This window comes from Ammospiza nelsoni, chromosome Z, assembly GCF_027579445.1.
Source record: "Ammospiza nelsoni isolate bAmmNel1 chromosome Z, bAmmNel1.pri, whole genome shotgun sequence".
Taxonomy (NCBI): Eukaryota; Metazoa; Chordata; class Aves; order Passeriformes; family Passerellidae; genus Ammospiza; species Ammospiza nelsoni.
The window spans coordinates 20,000,044-20,019,531 of record NC_080669.1 but is presented as its reverse complement, the minus strand read 5'-3'; the positions used below and the strand labels follow the sequence as shown (position 1 = coordinate 20,019,531).

General features: G+C 42.8%; 1 protein-coding gene across 1 annotated transcript in view; it reads left to right on the top strand.

Annotated features, from left to right (window-relative positions):
• Nucleotides 1-14,510: 14,510 nt before the first annotated feature.
• MOB3B (MOB kinase activator 3B) overlaps nt 14,511-19,488 on the top strand; it is an 85,620-nt gene continuing 80,642 nt past the window's right edge. Inside the window, exon 1 of the mRNA XM_059493153.1 lies at nt 14,511-14,674. The gene's annotated coding sequence lies outside the window, so the exon portion shown is untranslated. The remainder of the gene's footprint in view (nt 14,675-19,488) is intronic.

The window sequence follows — 19,488 nt, the reverse complement described above, 5'->3', positions numbered from 1 at the left end:
CTGTAGGTGAGGGGGGAAAAAAGACAAGGGCAAGATCTATGTGTTTACCTGATTTTTGAGCCAGGAGAGAGCTAAATGTCATCTATCACAAGCTGGAAGGAGCTAGTACAACCACAAGTTGTTTATATTGTGGCAGCATCTTGGGGTTTTAGCTTCATCTGTGGAACATTCCTGGAAAAAACAGCTCCAGTGATTGTACAGTCATCTGGATAGAGTGACGTTTAGACAGCTTTTTGATGCTCTGGGTTGTTAATTTCACTTGTCTTGTTAAGAGACTGCTCTGATGAGTACAAATGACTTTACTGATAGGCAGCTGCAGAGATAAAAAGTGATGAAGTTTATACCTTATTAATCTACCTAAGTGATTGTGGTAAGCAACTTGAAGCCAGCTAGAAATAGTCCAGAGGAATTATTCAAGGTCTGATAGGTTTTAGTACTGGTTTGCTTTATTAAGCAACTTCTCTGAAGGAGACATTTTATTTACTGTTATTTTGGGGGGACTGTATGACAACTGTTCTGGGTTAAAGGGTGGCAGAAAACATTCACTAAAGTAGAAAATGTTATGAAATTTTCTACTGTAAAGAAAGTAGAAAACAAAACAGCTAGGTTTTGCCCCAAGCAGAGACATATCCCAAAGTAAATTTGCACCAAGTTATGGCTTGTCAGTAAGAAAGCTAGGCTTTGCTCTGTAATGTACATCTGCAACGTCTCACACCCTTGGTGATGCAGACACTCATGATCAGCTTCTGATAGGATTGCTCTTTTGGAAGCCTCAAACCAGCATTGAACCACAGTGATGTTTCCACAACGCTGATCTTCACTCAGTAAGGGAAGGCAAAAAAACTCAGCCCCCAGCCTAAGTCTCTCTCTTCTTTTCTTCTGCAGTTTAGTCTCTCTGTTATGCACAGAGGTTTCCCTGCTGGCTGTGCAGCAAAATTGCTCACCCAGTCACTCTTGAATCTTCCTGATGGGAAATGACAGGTATATTTCTGATGGCAAGCTTGTCTGCTCCCTTTTCTGGACCTAATTGTTTTCAGGAAGAAGGGAAGGGGAAATAGAAGCAGAAGTGGAAGCAGAAAGCAAGGGAGAAAGTAAGGAAGGCTTTTACTAATTACCTTCCTGAAAATCTGCCATATGACTAGTTTTCAACAAGGTGCTTAGAAAGAGTGAGATGAAAACTCTAAATCATTGATAACCATTTTGTAAAACAACTACAAGCAAGTTAAAAAAAACATGAGAGAAAAAGAAAACAAAAGAAAAACCCTAAATAATAACCCAAATGCAACAGATTTCTGATTTTTGAGTGATTCAGTTGCATAAATGCTGCCTTATTTGAGATTATTTTGTTTGCCCTTTATTGTCTATACAGGAAGTGCTGAAATGTGAAAGTCGTAATGGAATTAACTTCTCACATACTTTTTACTGTCTAATTTCAAATCTTGCAAGGACATTTTTTACATAGTCATTTGTTATATACAAAGTGTGTTACATCCCATATAATTGGCAGTCTCACTTGCTAAAGAGACAAACTGATGAACTAAAATTTCTATCTTTAATCTCAGGCATTCTGAATTCATGCATGTTTTTGCATGCAGTTTATCATACCCTTGGACCCCATTCAGAAAGAATGATCACAGAACTAGTTGGAGTGGAGCAACCATGACGGAATAATTTCCCAGTTCAAGTAATTCATGAAAGTTATTTAGTGACTATAAAACCAAAAACACCCCAGAATTAAATAGACCTTAAAAAATATACAAGGAAAAATTTCTCTCTGATGTAATTCAAGAGTAATTCCAATATTTTCAGACAAGGGTTCACTCCTCCTTTGGTTTCTCCTTCCCTGTAGGAGTTTGAGATGGGGTTTTACAGTCTTGATCCTGATTTGTGAATGGACATTACTTTCAGGGTTGTTCAGTTATCTCTTTTGTCCCCTTTTTTTTGGAGGTACCTGTAAAGACTGTTTTGTCATGAGCTAGCCTATGTTAAGATCTTCACTGGACTAGAAGACCTTGCTGAATGCATGGTTTGAGTGGATTTAGAAGACATATTTCTTTGAATGTAGTGGGTTCAGGTAGGCTCAGGGAACCATGCCTAAATCTGAAAATTATGATGCAACTTGGAGACCAAAACCACTGGTCCCATAGTGGAATCTAAAATTGTGAGATGGTAACAGGAACAGAAACATCTTGCATTAGTTTACTAAAACCTGATACAAGTGTGTGTGATTAAAAATGTATGGGGACTTTAAACACAAGGACAGTTCAGACTGATGTTTTTTCTCTTCAGTTTCAAATGTTTTTTTTCTAGAGTATAAAGTCTGATTCAGATACCACTGAGAGTTTCCAGTGACAGAAAGAACTTTTTCTGTCATCTGCCTATGTATAGAAGGAATTAAAGCATTATTGCAACCTCTGTCTTACTGTATAGGTATTGCACCATCAGCAAGGACAGAATATTGTGGACAGAGAATTTTTCAGGTGAGGAACAAAATGGCACTAGAAACTGAAATTTGAGTTTTATTCTTCACTTTCCTTCTATGTTCATTTTGATTTTAAGTTCTTCCCATTAGGCTGTTGTAAAAAGTTTTTCAGTCATTTGGATATCAAACAGTGATTAGTTTACGTAGTCTGAGAATGTATTTACATAAATATTCATAAGATAGTCATCGTGAAAACAAAGGAAAGTGTCTGGACATGACTTCATGCTCAGGCTATAGAATCCCACTGGAGTTACACCAAGATGATGGTCCTGCATGTAGCAGGACCCACTTATGCACATTTTATTTAATTTATTTGAACCCTCAGCTTTTCACTAGAGAATTATATTTCTAGGCAAATTGTACAATTGCAGATAACCCACAGGAATATTTAGACTTCTTCTGTATTTTGAAATACATTCCCCACTCACTTCCATTAGTCCTTTTGACCAGCTGTAATGTACAATTTATCTTATGATGAATTAGTTCACATTTTCACAGCTCAGGGAGGGGACAAGATGTGCTGTTACCTTCTCTTTAATGAAAAAGTACATCATATTTTACCAGTGGTCAAGGACTTGGTGCTCTAAGAGATGGAACTTTTACTAAAGCTAGCATATTAATTTAAAAAAGGAAGTAATGCTTAAAGATGAGATTTTAGACTATGAGTCTGCCTCTATTATCAAGGGAGTCGTTAGTGTTTTTTGAAGGAGACAGTCACATTGAAAAATGTCAGCCTTGTGGCTTAACTGTGTTTTGAAGTTGCATTTACCTTTGTCCTTTAGTCTTGTATGCATTTAAAGGCAGTACTGAGCCTTTACCTTTCCTTCAATTGCTGTGGTTGGAATAACATTGCAAAACTTGTAGGACCCAGGTGATATTGCTGTATGTGATTGAAGAGTTATTGTGTTCATCTGGACGTTCCTGTAAATCCACTCAGTGAAACAGAGTGCAGACAGAAAAAATTGCTCTGCCCTGGTATACAGTGCACATAAGGCTGGTCGACACATCCCTGCTGAAAACTGAGGCTGCAACCTCCAGGGCCAAAGAGAGAACCAGGTGGCAAGTAAAGAAAGAACCTCAATATTTTCTTCTCCCATTGTAGAATGCATGGGTCTGAGCCCTTCTTGGGTACCTCAGACCACTCATCTTGTGGGCTATTCAAGCAAGTGCATGCGATTCACTGAATCAATACTTTGTCCATGCTTTGGCGTATAACTCAGACGTCCTTGTATGCAAAAGAGCTGGGTTATCCTTACATAAAAGAGTGAATTAAATAACACTTTTTTTTTTTCAAGAGAAACACATGACATTGTGCTCCATGGTCTGTGTTGCTATTCTGAATCCAAATTTAATTTAGCATTCTGGATTTGTGGAGTCTTCAAAGAATAACTTCTGAGAGTGTATTTTATTTAGGTATGTTTACAAGATGTAAACACCAGAAATATCTTTCCAAGGACTGTATAGTCTTCCTAATTAATAATACTGTTCAAAATTGCAGGATTTCGTCATCTATATATTCTTCCAGCTGATGCTATTGCACTGAGCTCCTAAACTAATTATATGCTGCAAAAAGCTTCTGCAAGCCTTCCCTCTCCCAGTCATCAGACTGGAAAATAGGCTTTAATAACACATGTGGGAGTTCAATCTGGGGATGAACAGACCTGAATATTCAAGTGCTCTTGCCATCCACTTCTCTTCTATATCAAGGCTTCTCAATGTTGAGTGCCTCTTCTGATCATAAAATAACCAGATCCAAAACAATTAGAGCCTTGAAAGCTTTGAATTTTCCTGGGGGACTTCCAAGCCGGCAGTGCAGCTGTCTGACCAGCAGTGTAATGCTCTCCTGTCACAAAGTCCCACTTAAGCAAGCTACCAGGTTCCAAATTAGTTTTGGTGTCCAAGTGATGTCATTAAATAGAAGGAGAGATTAAGGCCAGATAGGAAATAGGCCAGCCAGAATCTGAAACATCAATCCATAGCTTCTCCAATTGCAGATACATCTTTCTGGAAAGTGTTAAAATGCTATGTCAGCACTCATCAGGTAAGGCTAAGTGCAAATCAAAAATATTTATCATTGTGGGGAGGGATATGTTTTAAAGTGCATGATCATACCCATACTGTTCTGATGTGTCATTCACAACAGATTTCATGCAAGAGACACCATTAACTTTTCTATATCTCCTATATATTGTCAAGAATTTAGTAAAAAGCATGACAGACATTGGTTCATGGTGGGTCTCCTTTCTTGAAATATTAGAATAGTGAAATTCTGCAGTTTTCATATTTGTCTTCCTTTCCTAAGATATTTTCCCCATAATGGCAGGCCAAACTAATTCAACATGGACTGAATGGATTTTTTTCATGAAAAATAATTCAGAGTATGTTCGAAAAGGGATATAGCTTCCCTAATAAATAGTGGGATCACTGAAAACTAGGGTGAAGAGGACAGTTTGCATATGATCATTTGATGATCTTATGTAAGCATAGATGGAGCAGGGATCATGGTAGCTTTAAGCAGGATTTTAGATATTCCATGGAGGACTTCTAAGAGTGGAGGGAAAATAGATTAGGAGAAAATTTGTAGGCTAGTAGATCTAGTAGTAGCCCTGCTTAACAATGTATTTTAAGTATCTCTTGTACACCAGGAAGGAACCAGGCTGAATTCTGAGGTATACTTCTCTTGCCTCTCCATACCATTGTAGCTATATATTTCTTTCACCTCTGTGTGTCCCACATTAAACAGAATATTTCTCTTATTCATTTCCTACTGCAGCAAATGCAGGTGAGTAGGCTGGGCCTAGGTGAGAATATAAGCTTGTTTGATATTTGATGAAACCTGGAGATCTCTTTGCTTCCTCTCCTGAAGAGGTTATTGTGCATTGGTGTCCTCTTATAAAACTCTGGCAGCAGGGGTTGAAGGAGAGGGTTCCACTGCACAGAGCTCATTAGTTCAGCTGATGTTCTCAGGCAAATCAAGCATCCACGCTGTCCTGTCTGGTGCTCTAAAGGTTACAATGATTTTCACTTGTTGGAAATATATCCTTCAGCTATATGGAGTCATTGGGAAAAGCTGGTTTTGGCTGATCCTTTTTTTAAATCTGCCTTGAGTGGCTGAAAACTAAATCCTTCATCAAATAGCTCTTAGTAGAGCCAGAAACTGAACCAGTGTGTCCTTTGTGGACCTGAGAGAGTCCTAGGCCCATTCATGGTATATTAATATTGCAGCAATCCCAGGAGGAGACAAAATTCTGGCATTAGTTCCAGAAAAGCATTCTTTCTGCTGTTGATAGGAGAGAGGAAGCAAAGGTTTAAAACTAACAAACAAACAAACAAACAAAAAAAACCCCCACCAAATAAACCCCCACAAAACCAAACCAAACAAACAAACCCACAAAAACTATAAGGAGAGGACTTGCATTTTGTCAAAATACACTAAGATTATAGCACTTTCTGATCCACACATTTCTGAAAAAAACAAACCTAAAGAGATGTTGTCAATATAAAAGCTAAAGTAAGTCCAGAGAACATTTTGAATATAACCATTGTCCTGAGAGAAACTTTAAGCAGTGTTTGAGTCAGAGGAAACAGTGACTGAATTTTGCTGTTTACTTTTTGCAGGTAGGAATAGCAAATAATTCTCTAATCTCAGAGGGACAAAGGGCACTGAGTTCCACTCTTGGTGACCTTCATATAAAACATATAATCTTTTCATTCTAGAAGCAGAAGATTTTCCTAGTTCATGCTGCTGAAATTGGGTAAAACTTGTTTCCATGTACTTCACAATAAAATCTGGAGGATGATACTTACTACCAGCAGAGGAGTTCTATTTTGCTTTGGAGAGTTCTAGGAAAATTATCTTAATGCAAAAGTGAGGCTACTAATTTGGGCACATGTTGCCTTTCCCCTCTAGGTACTCCGAGGTGTTTTCTCTTTAATTTTAGCATCCCTCATACTGCTTGGCAAACATCAAAGAGATTTCATTACTGTAGAAAAGCACAAGTCTCTGCCTCTCTCCTTCAGTTTTCAACCACAGAAAACCGTGAGAATATCCCACAGATGAGCAGAAACAGGCAGGTAGCAAGGGAAACAAGATGATTCATGCCAGTCTTTTGACCTCAGCAAGGTTTCTCTTTCACTCATGAAACCACCAGCAAATTTAGTCTGCTGGTCTTCACCTGCTTTTCCAACAAAACATGATTCCTTCCATGAGACACTGCCAGAGCAATAACTGCCTCTGACCACCCAACCTACAGGTTAGCACCACTGTCAGACCTTGGATAAATGTTTTTCTTCTCTCCTTACCAGTTTTTTGGCCCAGACCCATAATGAGCTCTTGAGGCAGTTGTGACAGAGCTGGAATAAAAGCTGGCAACAAACAGCACACATGCAGCAAAACATGCTTAGGCTTCTGGCACCACCACGAGACCACCAAATGCTCTTGCTGATGCCTTTCAGTTACTGGAAATAATTTTTCTATGGGCAACTATAATTATCAGGACAATCAGCAAAGGGAATAGCTGCCTTTCTGAATCACTGAACCAAAAAATAGGCTTTTGACAGGATCATCATAATCTCTGGCCAACATCAACAAAAAAGGATTCCAAACCTAATAAAGCTGTTGTGGAGCCATCCAATGGCTTTATTCAGAATTCTTGAACTTTCCCTCCTCATAACCTGGCTCTTGGCAGTTCTGTGAATAATGAAGTCTGGTTGTAAGAAGTAGCCATGATACAGGAGGCATTTGTGGATGCTCCATAAATCACCCAAAAGAATGACAAAACCAGTCTTACTGTGCTTTTTGTAACATGGTATTTGCAGCTGTTGCCACTACACAGCGTTTACTGAAACATCTCCAAATTGCAAAAAAAAAAAAAAAAAAAAATCCTAAATTGGAAATAAAAAAAAAGCCAAACCACAAACAAACTAAAATGGACACACACAAAAGCCCACACCACCAAAACCAAAGCAAAAAATCCCCAACACAATACCCCTGAAAATTAGTGGATATATGAAAAGGCTGATTCTGTGTTTACTTATGATAGCAAGGACCCTGTTTGAAATTTACCCTAACATGTTCTTTTGCCAGGTATATCAGTGGGAGATTTCCAGAATGTATTCCTTTAGAATAAGTCAATCAGGACTGGTGGCACAGTTCCTAAATATAACAGAGAGAAGATTTACTGCAATAATATTTGTGCTTTATGCCAAAAACTTCAGTATACAGTTTCCATAGTAAAAAAAGAACCACAACAAAACAAAATAATGCACAATAACATGTGAGTCATGGACTTTGGAGTAGGGAACTTAGACTTTGTATTAAGAATACTTACACCAAAAAGAAAAGGAAGGGAAGGAAGGGAGGGAGGTGTCGGAAGGAAGGAAGGAAGGAAGGAAGGAAGGAAGGAAGGAAGGAAGGAAGGAAGGAAGGAAGGAAGGAAGGAAGGAAGGAAGGAAGGAAGGAAGGAAGGAAGGAAGGAAGGAAGGAAGGAAGGAAGGAAGGAAGGAAGGAAGGAAGGAAGGAAGGAAGGAAGGAAGGAAGGAAGGAAGGAAGGAAGGAAGGAAGGAAGGAAGGAAGGAAGGAAGGAAGGAAGGAAGGAAGGAAGGAAGGAAGGAAGGAAGGAAGGAAGGAAGGAAGGAAGGAAGGAAGGAAGGAAGGAAGGAAGGAAGGAAGGAAGGAAGGAAGGAAGGAAGGAAGGAAGGAAGGAAGGAAGGAAGGAAGGAAGGAAGGAAGGAAGGAAGGAAGGAAGGAAGGAAGGAAGGAAGGAAGGAAGGAAGGAAGGAAGGAAGGAAGGAAGGAAGGAAGGAAGGAAGAAGGAAGGAAGGAAGGAAGGAAGGAAGGAAGGAAGGAAGGAAGGAAGGAAGGAAGGAAGGAAGGAAGGAAGGAAGGAAGGAAGGAAGGAAGGAAGGAAGGAAGGAAGGAAGGAAGGAAGGAAGGAAGGAAGGAAGGAAGGAAGGAAGGAAGGAAGGAAGGAAGGAAGGAAGGAAGGAAGGAAGGAAGGAAGGAAGGAAGGAAGGAAGGAAGGAAGGAAGGAAGGAAGGAAGGAAGGAAGGAAGGAAGGAAGGAAGGAAGGAAGGAAGGAAGGAAGGAAGGAAGGAAGGAAGGAAGGAAGGAAGGAAGGAAGGAAGGAAGGAAGGAAGGAAGGAAGGAAGGAAGGAAGGAAGGAAGGAAGGAAGGAAGGAAGGAAGGAAGGAAGGAAGGAAGGAAGGAAGGAAGGAAGGAAGGAAGGAAGGAAGGAAGGAAGGAAGGAAGGAAGGAAGGAAGGAAGGAAGGAAGGAAGGAAGGAAGGAAGGAAGGAAGGAAGGAAGGAAGGAAGGAAGGAAGGAAGGAAGGAAGGAAGGAAGGAAGGAAGGAAGGAAGGAAGGAAGGAAGGAAGGAAGGAAGGAAGGAAGGAAGGAAGGAAGGGAGGGAGGGAGGGAGGGAGGGAGGGAGGGAGGGAGGGAGGGAGGGAGGGAGGGAGGGAGGGAGGGAGGGAGGGAGGGAGGGAGGGAGGGAGGGAGGGAGGGAGGGAGGGAGGGAGGGAGGGAGGGAGGGAGGGAGGGAGGGAGGGAGGGAGGGAGGGAGGGAGGGAGGGAGGGAGGGAGGGAGGGAGGAAGGGAGGGAGGAAGGAAGGAAGGAAGGAAGGAAGGAAGGAAGGAAGGAAGGAAGGAAGGAAGGAAGGAAGGAAGGAAGGAAGGAAGGAAGGAAGGAAGGAAGGAAGGAAGGAAGGAAAAGAAAACAGAAGGAAGAGAAGAGGAGAAAAGGAGAAAATTCTGCATCTTCTTTTTATAGGAAAGAAACAGTTTCCTTCTATCTGTAATCACAAGAGCGCATGTGTGTGGTATGGAAGGTAAATTCTCTATTTGTCCCACATGAACAGGAGGTAGAGACCACACCTTCAGCAACTCTCAAGAGAACACTTCTTTCACCACTGTACTTTGGACACTCCCTCAGCAACCCCATCATCATTCTGCCTTCAGCACACAGCAGCAGTGCAGCCACAGCTGTTTGCAGCCCATCTTTCTGTCTATTATTGGCTAGGCTGGTCAACACTCTGCATGTTTCCAGAAATATCTGAGAAGCAACTGTGCTAGATCTGTGGCATACACATAAATTTCATGTAGTGTGGTGTGAATGATCTGGTGTAGTATGAAAGAGCACTCTTGTATTAAATGTCCTTGTGACAACAGGCCTTCACTGTGTAGAAAGGTGGAGTTAAGTCAGCAGTTAATGCTCAGTACCACATGGTCATGCTGTGAACAGCGAAGAGCTGTTAAAATCATGAGTCAACCATAATGGATACTGATGTGAAGTACCCTCTGGGTTACCAACTGAAAGAGTGTAGGGAGAAAGTATATTTAGGTTTGCATACATTGTGACTTGAGCCTATTCAAGGTTTCATTAATTGATTGCCTGCATGTGTTGAATTTTTGTATGCTTTCAAATTTTTATGTTTGTAATTTTTCTAAAGACAACAGAGGAAAGCTACGTCATGCTGGTGATGAAAAAGGAAAACTCTCTTAAAGAGGGACATAAAACATCTCTACAGATACAAAGGGTACCTAAAGGGCTGAGGTAGTAAATGCCTTCTAGCCATTTCTGTGTGCTTTGAGGTTGTGTATCCGACCCTGCTTGAGTCCAGGTGGGCATTGCAACACACAGGGGCCAGTCTAGTGCCAGCATCTGATAGATGATTCAGGGCTTTCACATAAAATGAAACCAGTATATTTGATGTATAAGGGACTAAAAATGCTGTACTTTGAAGTCTGTCATAAAAATTATCTTTAAGTTTAAATTGGGATTAACAAAGCCACAGCAATTTCGTGTAGACTCAAATCAAAACCATAAGCTGGCCACTTGAAAAAGGAAAGAGGATGAAGTAGGCTCTAATTTTATCCTGCTCTCCCAAGAAAACAGTGATTATGATAGCATCATGGTTACATACATGCCTGTATTCTTGTTGTCCCCTGCTAGCCCTTTTTGTAAAATCAAGGGATAAATTAAGGGACAAAAATACAAACAATGTATGTATTATGCCAGGGCAGAAAAACAGATGTACACAAATTTTGTCATGTACCAAGGAGACAAAGTTAATTTAGTCCTATCAGGCACAAGACCCCAAAACAATACAAAAAAACAGGCAGAGAAGAGCCACAGGAAAACAATCCTTGTAAGATCCACTTACAAAATTTTGGTTCTTTCAGAGCATCCAAGCACACCTAATACTAAACAGCAACATCAAAACATGTTATTCCTGCTAGTTCAAATTGTTTGTACCAATGTGAATTGTCCAATCTGTGTAATTCTCCATCCTGTATTCCCAACAGTGGCAGAGATTAAGCAGTCCTCAATTATTTGATGCTAAATTAAATTGAATTTCAGTTTGCTTGTACTGACAACAATTAATCTGAAGACCTACTTTTTTTTTTTTTTAAGCTGTGTATTTTGTGTAGTAGGAAGAGGAAAGAGCCTTGACTTTAACAACTTTGCAGTATGAGATAAGAATAATAGGGCATAGATGACTGAATCGACTCCTGGTTAAATTCAGCAGAAGTAAATTGACTGATTGGGTTCACAGCCCTGGTTTCTGGCTTCTCTCCCAGCAGCAAAGGAGCAACTTCCATCAAACATGCTGGTGAATGTAGCCATGGCAATGATCCAGACTGCAACATGACTACAGAGAATGGAAAAGCAGGCATCTTTCTGTTCAGAAAGACAGCTGTCCTTGATGTGCTTTTCAGCACTCTAGTAATTTCTGATGGTTAGAAAATAAAGGGGTTGTGGATTGAAGTTCAGGAAAAGAATTGTGTCTGTAGTTTGTCCTTTCTGGGCTCTTCTTTTGTCACCACAAATAGGTTCTGCCTAAGCAAAGCCAGCAGGTTCTTGATATGCTTTAATTATTATAAATCACAGAAAAGAAAATGCTGTCCTCAAAGGCACTGTCTGTCCCTGTTTGAGTGTATATAACAAAATGGATCTTGTCAACTACACCTACTGCATTTTTTGAAACATCTTTCAATGGAGCATTTAGAGGGATGCAAACTTTTAACTTTTGGGGACAATGGGAAGGCAGTTACTTGTTTTCGTTGTCCAGTTGTTTTAACAGGGAGCTTGTCTGAAAATTATTTTACTGTGTCACTGTTTTTTAACCTGGCATTGTCCTTATATTATGTTTAAGCCTTTCCAAATACCTTAGGAAATTTGGAGTTTGACAGTTTCTCTTTTTTAACCTACTCCTTCTTAGGGCTGTGATCCTGCAAACTCTCTGTATGCATGTTTTATTGTCTTTAATTTTGTACATAGAAATATGAAACACAGTAATGTCAATGTCAAACTGTTTCTGCAGGGCAGAAAAAAGAACTGATTCTGCCTGAAAGCAGGGAATTGGTAATGATATAAAAAAGCAGTTCTACCAGTGACTTAAACCTACTTAAACCTTTCTGCTATCAGAAAAAAGATTATTTCTACTGCTATTTGTTCAGATATATTTGTGAGGAACCTTATGGTTGCCTCATAAAAAATAGAAAATTGTTTCAAAAAGGGTCACTTTTCAGACTTTTCTTGCAGTATTTGTGAAGGTGCAAGGGTTACTTCTATTATCTTTATTTGCAAGTGTTAGGAAATAAAAGTTAATCAGTCACAATAGAGTATTTCCTTCCAAGCAAACCAGTCTTCTGCCCCAGTCACAACATGCTGGCAGCTTCTCAGGTACCCATCCACTTTTTCTCCTCTGGTTTCGCAGCCAGTAGTTCCTAATCCAACCTCTCATCTAAGAGGCCACAGATTCAGTCCTTCCCTCAGGCCAGCTAAGGTTCTGCTTTGACTCTGCCACGTGGAAGCTGCTACCTGACTTCATCTCCAATTTGAAGGGAGACAAAAGTTGGACCTTCTGTGACAGTACAGATGGGATCCACAGCAGGGCAAGAGGCCAACTTCTTTGCCTCTCACAGTGGGAAAGGAAGCACAGTAGTTTTCAACAAACCTGGATGATTTGCTGCTATTTTCTGCAAACCTATTAAGTGGACGGTTCTTGTTCAATGTTTGCCCCACTGCTCTTGTTCACAAAACACCTTCAATTTCCCATGATTATTTGTCTTGCATCTTTGTCAGGCTGTACCCTTGTGGGTCTTTGCTGCTGGAAAATAGGGAAATTTGGGGTTCGTTCGCTCAGTGAAACCAGGATTTCCCAAACTCATTCTGCATTGCTGTTGGGTTTGCATTTTTTCCACCTAAGAACAGAGAGTTTGGCATATAACCACCCTACTTTTAGTTGAGTGTCAGTGAAATGGGTCTCTGCTGTTATTCTCTCTCTTTCCTCCCACCTCCTGCTTCTTTTTTGTCTGCAGAAAAGACGGGTCAGATGGGAAGGTGTAAGAAATCTTTGTAGGCATGAGAAAGAAAGAACTTTTTTTCCAGTTTGTGTGTATATATATAGTCAGCTGGGAGAATGTATGTAATGGTTGGGGTTTTTCCGTACTGAGACAATCAGTACAATATAACTGTGAAGGTGGGCATTTCTATACACATGACTGTGCATCAACATACTCCCAAAAATGCCATGGGTTAGATAAACCAAAAATCTCATTAGCTGATAAAACAGTAACATGGATACTTTTACTTATTCTATCAGTCAACCCTGAGATAAGGGTTTGTGTCTATGCTGATGACTACCACATCAGCTGGGATACTGTTAGGGAGGCAAACTCCTCCAGAGCACTGTGTCTGCAAGGAGCTCAGTGAAAGAGGGCCATGGGACCAAGGCTTTTACTGCTACTGCTACAGGTTCTATGGTTGGTGAGAGTCTCATATTTGTTGCCTAAACTGAAGTTAGGTTTTCTCCCAAAACCTAATTTAGGTTTTAGGTCTCTTCCCAGAAGCTGTCTCTTCCCAGAAGTAATTGTCCTGCTCTCATCTGCAGTCGGGCAGCCTCGTCTGGAGACCAGTGTGCAGTTTTGGGTGCCATAACATAAGGTATAAAGCCATTAAAGAGGGTGTTAAGGAGGATCACAAAGATGGTGAAGGGCCTTGAAGCCATATGAGGAGCAGCTGAGGTCACTTGGCCTGCTCAGCCTAGAGAAGAGGAGACTGAAGGGAGACCTCATCGCAGTTGAAACTTCCTTGTAAGGGGAAGAGGAGGGGCAGGCACTGATCTCTTCTGTCCAGAATATGAATTTGTGACCAGTGTCACAAACTCACAAAGTCCGTAAATCAGGTGACCAGTGACAGGACACAAGGGAATGGCCTGAAGTTGTGTCAGGGAAGGTTTAGGCTGGCTATCAGAAGAAGGTTCTTTACCCACAGGGTGGTTGGGTACTGGAACAAGGTCCGCAGCACCAAGCCTGACAGAAGCATTTGGACAAAGCTCTCAGGTACAGGCTGTGACTCTTCGGATATCCTGTGCAGAGCTGGGAGCTGGATTTGATGATGCTGGTGGGTCCCTCCCAGCTCAGGATGGGCTGTGATTCCGAGGGACGCAGATTGACCCTCGGGCAGGGCTGTCTATGCTGGGGCCGGGCAGTGTATGCCGGGGCAGGGGCAGTGTGTGCTGGGGCTGGGGCTGAGGCAGTGTGTGCTGGGGCAGTGTGTGCTGGGGTCGGGCAGTGTATGCCGGGGCAGGGGCAGTGTGTGCTGGGGCAGTGTGTGCTGGGGTCGGGCAGTGTATGCCGGGGCAGGGGCAGTGTGTGCTGGGGCAGTGTGTGCTGGGGTCGGGCAGTGTATGCCGGGGCAGGGGCAGTGTGTGCTGGGGCAGTGTGTGCTGGGGTCGGACAGTGTATGCCGGGGCAGGGGCAGTGTGTGCTGGGGCAGTGTGTGCTGGGGTCGGACAGTGTATGCCGGGGCAGGGGCAGTGTGTGCTGGGGCAGTGTGTGCTGGGGTCGGACAGTGTATGCCGGGGCAGGGGCAGTGTGTGCTAGGGCCGCGGGGCGCGCTGGGCCCGGGTCACGCCGCGCACGGGCAGGGGGGCAATGCCCGCCAGGGGGCGCCCTCCGCCGCGGCAGGGCTGCGCGGGGGCCCGGGGCCGTCGGGGGTGGCGCTCGGGGGGGCGGGACGGGCGCCGAGCCGAGCCGAGCCGAGCCGAGCCGAGCCGAGCCGAGCCGAGCCGAGCCGAGCCGAGCCGAGCCGAGCCGACTCGACTATACGCAGGCTGTTGCGTTCTTTTCCCGGCCCTCAGGCGAGGAAGGCACCTGAAGGAGCGGCGGCGCCCAGAGGGATGGGAGGTAAGGCTGGGCCGGCGCACGAGAGGGTGGAGGGTCGGTCCCGCCGCCCACAAACTTTCCGCCGTGAGCGGGACGCGTTCGTGGTGCGGGAGCGGCTCGCCCGCTCCCCGCTGCGCTCGGTCCAAGCGAGGGTGACAGCCTTGCTCAGCTCCTCCGAGCCCGCGGGGACTGCCGTGCTTTGGGGCTCGGCCGGTGCTGGCCCCGCGGGGTGGGGCTCCTGCTGCCCCGCGGCCGCGCTGCCCTGGCGCCCCCGGGCCTTCTCCTGAGGCGGGCGCGGGCGGGGGCGGAACGTGCCCCTGGTGCCGGCCGGAACGACAGGTGGTGGGCGCTGCCTGGGAGGATGGGATGGTACTGGTGAGCGCGCTCCGCTCCGAGCAGCAGCGGCTGGGCTGCAGCCCGCACGAAGGTGCGCTTTCCCAAGTGCTCCTCTTTCCTTTTACTGTTCTTTTTTCTTTATTTCTTTTTTCTTATTTTCTTTTTTTTTTTTTTTTTTTCCTTGGGAGGGGAGGGGGTGTGCGTTATCTGTTTCGTTTATTTGTTCGTTTCCCTTTTCCCCATCCCGTCTTTCAGAGGTAGGTCTCTGTGTCCTTCCTCCAGAGCTTCAGGAGCCGGCTCGCTGCTGCGCGGGAGCCGCGGGCTCTCTGGACCTGCTGCCCTCGGCGGGTGCCCGAGCGCGGGGCGACGAGCGGGGCCGGGCCGGGCTGGCGCAGAGCTCCCGCCGCCTCTCCGCACCGTGCTCTGGCGCAGGGAGGCGAGGTCCGGAGCCCTGCGTGCTGGTCCTGTTGTAACCGTGTTGAGCAGAGGGGTGGGAGTCTCGGCCAGGAGCTTGTCGTCTTCCGTGGCAAATGCTGAGACACAGCCTCTTAAAAGGGGCAGTTTTGCTGCCCTTGCTTTAATGCTGTGTGCGAAGTTAGTGTCTCAAGAAACGTGCCGTGCAGCTGATCTGCCAGGTCTGTTGTGAAGACACAGGCTCGGGGTGCTGGATTTTGCTTTCAGTTTGCAGGGTTTCTCAAGGAAAAATGATTTGTGTTAAACTTCTTGTTCCCTAGTGGAACACAGTATTTGAAATCCCTGCAAGTCTTTGCAGTCACAGTGTGACAGTCTGACAGCTGCTGTCTCAGAGACGGACCCAGGGCTTGTTACAGAGAAATGCTTCATTGCCGGTGCAAGGACTCACACGCCCTAGAGGTACCCGCTGTTGGCTTAAAAGAGAACTGCAGTGCAAGCGCAGGCAAAGGCTCCTGGAGAGTCCTGCTTGAAGGTGATTGACCCTGCAGATCATCTGTCTTCTGGCAAGACTGCTGCCAGCCGGCATTTGAAGATGTAGAAACCTTCTTGCTCCCATTTGATGGTCAAATCAGCCTGTTCTGGGATTGGTTGTGGACATCTTTCATAAATAAAATATTCTGATTGAATAGCTGTATGGTGGTCTGAAGGATAAAGGTGTTTGAGGACTCTTCCCAGCCCTGCCTAAATTTCAGCAACTTTTTATATAGGCATGAGGATTGCCTCTGTTCTCCGAGATTTTTAGTTGTATTTTACACGCAGATATAAATTGTATTTAATAGGAGATACTTGTAAGACAATGTTTTGGACATACCTAACTGGACAATTTATATGCTGGTTGCACTGCAGTAGGTAGAGGAGAGCCTGTTTCCTGCTTTTCCACAGCAAAGCATGTTATTAAAGATTTGCACAAGTCTCTGAGTGGACCAGTAATTGTGACCTGTGAACAGGTTGTGCTTCCCTGCTCCATGGCACACAGAAAGGAGCCTTCCGGGAACACAAAAACAACCCAAAAAACCCCAAACGTAAGAACAACAACAACAAAAACAAACAAACAAAAACCAAAACAAAACCTAAAAAAACCCAAAAAACAAAACCAAACAAACAAAAAACAAAAACCCCAAAAAACCACCAAAAAAAAAAAAAAAAAAAACCAGAAGGAGGAAACTGATGTTTTTGATGTTTTTTAAACAGACAATATGCACATCTGAAAGTGGACTGTATACAGTAGAAAGAAAAGGAGCACAAGATAGACTACAGTCAAGCAATACTGAAATCTAGAAAGTGCTAAAGAGAAAAGGAGGTGGGTGCAGAATGGCCGGATGTTGCTTGGCATCAAGCCTCTTGCAGTGATGATTTTATGCAGTTTGCTGTTGTGTTGGTGTAGTAGCTGATGCTGCTTAGAACACATTAGCGAGTGATGTGAGACTTGGGACTGGACCAGATCACTTCAGTTTCTTTGCTGGGGTTTCTCTCCTGAAAAATATTCTTTATTAACTGCCAGCAAAGTACCTGGAATCGTTAGGCCCCTGGGGAAGGTATTTGTGTTTTGGAACAGAAACTGAGAGAAACAGAGAGGTCCTAGTGCCCTGGGAACAAGGACCACAGAGTAATTTGGAATAGCAGTTGTTTAAAAATTTTATGGGACAAACATGGTGCTCATCTTTGTTTAATATTTAGTCTTTATCACTAGTTAGGTAAACTGAGATTTCAGATGGAATTTTTTAGGCAAAACCCAGTGCTATTTTCAGTCTTCTGTTTTAGGGTATTCTCTCAGAATTAGAGGCTTTGGCATCATTGACAGATAGATTGTCTTTGAGCCTCTTGTGAGCCTCTTCTGACTTAGGCAAGAACTGTCCAGATAAGATGGAGAGAGAAACCTAAAATGAGTCAGCTAGAACTGGAATTTTAAGCTAAGCACTGCAGAAGTAAATTTATTTCCAGAGAAACTATACTGTGCTATTCCACTAAGGTTGTAGTGATGGGTAATTAGCGTATTAGTATATTAAAGGAGAAATACTTACGGAGGACCTGCAGATACAGCTGAAGATCAATTATATGTGGTGTAACTGAGAGGTTCTTTTAAAGTCATTTGGACCAGACAAGAAAAGCAGAGAAGGTTTTGCTCACTGTTCTTGTTACCCAGTCTTGCTGCAACACTCCCCTTTCTCTTTCGTGCTAGTTCTCATATGCAGTGGGTCTTTTTCTCTGATTTTAAAGCTTTACCTTTGAACAAAACTATGGATTTTATTTGTTTGGGTATTTTGGATAATTTTTTGTTTGTCTGATGGGCTCAGGAAAAGGTTCAACAAGTATTAAAGCAGGACAAGGATGTGAGATTGGAAAGAGGGAAAGGGAGGAAGAAAGAATGTAAAACTGGGTCATCTGATCTTGTGAACCATCACTGTTGTTTGATTTCCCCTGGAAGGAAAACAGGGGACTTAGCCTAATCAAGTAGCTTAATGGGACCACACTTTTTAACAGCAGGGGGCTCTTTGGCCAAGAGTTTCTAAGAACTGTTTGGTCTAGGAAGTCTGTCATCACTTTTAATCTAAGACATCTGCTGCTTCTGCTGTTGAGGGCATTTGCTTACCCCACCAATATAATCAAATAAAAAATAATATTTTTTTTTTATTTTGAAGATTCAACATACCCTTATGCTGACAAAAGGTGTAGGTTTTTAATCTAGAAAGAATATAGTGAATTCTGTGGATAATAGCATGCAGTATATCCAGGTGGTTGGTAATAGATGTCCACTTCTGTCTTAAAGATAACTCTCTTTCCACTGTAGCGAGCATTAGTTTTGGATCTTGGATTTTTGTTTGGGTATAGAAAAAATGAAAAATAAAATTATGCCACTCTAAAGTTTCAAAGCAAGTTCTAGCAGATAGAAGAATGCACCCTCTGGAGAGGGTGCTGAGCAGGTGTTTAAAGCAGCCTCATGAGCCCTCATACCAGGCACTGACTTGGGTGGCACTTCCAGTGTCCTGAAACTGGAAAGGTGTGAGGGGAGCTGATTTCTTGCCCTTTGGTTATTCATTCCTTACTTCAGCTCTTCCTCTCAGCAGAACTGCAGTTTATCTTTTCCAGCTCACAGCTGTCTGTATTTCAAAGTAATCCAACCTTTCATTGACCAGTACAAATGCTAGGAGCTTTTTCTTCTTTTAACCAGGAAAAAAAAAATAAAGAAGATCTTGAAATTTAGTCTCTTTTTTTTTTTTTTCTTAAACGAAATTTTAAGTGGCTTTGAAATTTTTATAATTATTAAAACTTTATAATAAGTTTTAATAATTAGTAATTATTTTCACTTTCCCATTTTAGTGTCTCCCTCCCTCCCCCCACCCCCTCTTTGTTCTTGTACCCACCGGCATGGTATTAGAGTGCTTGATGAAGATAGACATTGAAGTGGTGTCTATTCACAGATATGTTGAAGCCAATACACTAAAAAAACCTGAACAAACAGACATGGTTTTGTTTCTTTTGATCTCCAGTTACAGCAATGATAGAAAGTTACAAAAAGTTTAATTGTAAGAGTTATGTGTAACAGCATTAGTCTAGAATTTTTCATGAGAATGTTCAGTACTTAATTTTTAAGTACTCATTTAAAGAACAAAAAGGCAATACTTAGCTATTTGACTTTAAAGACCATATTCAGTTTCAGAAAATACAGTTCTTTTCACAGGAGTAGAAAGTTGCATATTGTTTCCTCAAGGAGGGTTAAGACTGAATTCCAGGTGAGAAATGTGAAACTAGTATTGATTACAGTTACTTCTTTTTTCTTCTATAAGATACAGTTAACTGTAACTTGTGAAAGCACAGATTTTTTACAGAGAGCTAGCACAGGCAGTTCTTAAATAGCTGTGTTCCCTATAAAAGCTTAGCTGTTGTCAGTTAGGTAAGCTTACCTGGATACCCCAAATTATGATCTGATGAGGTCTCTCTTCCCCTCTTTCAAAAAAGCCCAGGCAGCCTGCATTTTGGAAGTGTGAGTCACAATTGACAATGAGGAATGCATGAGTTAACAGGCA